Source organism: Arachis duranensis, chromosome 5, assembly GCF_000817695.3.
Source record: "Arachis duranensis cultivar V14167 chromosome 5, aradu.V14167.gnm2.J7QH, whole genome shotgun sequence".
Taxonomy (NCBI): Eukaryota; Viridiplantae; Streptophyta; class Magnoliopsida; order Fabales; family Fabaceae; genus Arachis; species Arachis duranensis.
Window position 1 is genome coordinate 46,612,680 of NC_029776.3, and position 1,223 is coordinate 46,613,902.

Consider the following 1,223-nt stretch of genomic DNA (forward strand, 5'->3'; position numbering starts at 1 on the left):
AAAATTTAATGGAATCTCTATGGTCTCTATATGAGCCTCAGATTCCTTTGGATCCTTAATAGGAAACTCTCTCTTGCTTGAGAGACGTCCCAGGAGGTCTTCCTCACTAGGATTTTCGTCCTCCTCCTCCCTTGTGCATTCAGCCATATTGATTACATCAATGGCCTTGCACTCTCCTTTTGGATTCTCTTCTGTATTGCTTGGGAGAATACTGGGAGGAGTTTCAATGACTTTCTTACTCAGCTGGCCCACTTATGCCTCCAGATTTCTGATGGAGGATCTTGTTTCAATCATGAAACTGAAAGTGGCTTTTGACAGATCAGAGACTAAATTTGCTAAATTAGAGGAGCTTTGTTCAGAATTCTCTGTCTGTTGCTGAGAAGATGATGGAAAAGGTTTGATATTACTGAGCCTATTTCTTCCACCATTATTAAAGCCTTGTTGAGGCTTTTGTTGATCCTTCCATGAGAAATTTGGGTGATTTCTCCATGATGAGTTATAGGTGTTTCCATAAGGTTCACCCATCAGGATCATAAGCTTCTTCAGAAGCTGCCTCTTTAGTACTGTTGGATGCATTTTGCCATCCATTCAGACTTTGAGAGATCATGTTGACTTGCTGAGTCAACACTTTGTTCTGAGCCAATATGGCATTCAGAGCATCAATTTCAAGAACTCCCTTCCTCTGAGGCGTCCCATTATTCAAAGAATTCCTCTCAGAAGTGTACATAAATTGGTTATTTGCAACCATGTCAATAAGTTCTTGAGCTTCTACAGGTGTTTTCTTTAGGTGTTTTCTTTAGAGTTCTTGAGCTTCTTCAGGTGTTTTCTTTAGGTGAATGGATCCACCTGCAGAATGGTCCAATGACATTTTTGAAAACTCAGATAGACCATAATAGAATATATCTAATATGGTCCATTCTGAAAACATGTCAGATGGACACCTTTTGGTCAACTGCTTGTATCTTTCCCAAGCTTCATAGAGGGATTCACCATCTTTTTGTTTGAAGGTCTGAACATCCGCTCTAAGCTTGCTCAGCTTTTGAGGAGGAAAGAATTTATCCAAGAAGGTCGTGACCAGCTTATCCCAGAAGTCCAGCCTATCCTTAGGTTATGAATCCAACCATATTCTAGCTCTGTCTCTTACAGCAAAAGGGAAAAGCATGAGCCTGTAGACTTCAGGATCTACTCCATTCGTCTTTACAGTCTCACAAATCTGCAAGAAC

At 40.6% G+C, this 1,223-nt stretch overlaps 1 non-coding gene across 1 annotated transcript; it reads left to right on the top strand.

The window, feature by feature from the left end:
- The first annotated feature begins 926 nt into the window (after positions 1 to 926).
- LOC127748089 (small nucleolar RNA R71) lies at positions 927 to 1,030 on the top strand. Its single transcript, XR_008010032.1, has one exon. It is a non-coding gene; the product is annotated as a small nucleolar RNA R71 (small nucleolar RNA).
- Positions 1,031 to 1,223: the final 193 nt, after the last annotated feature.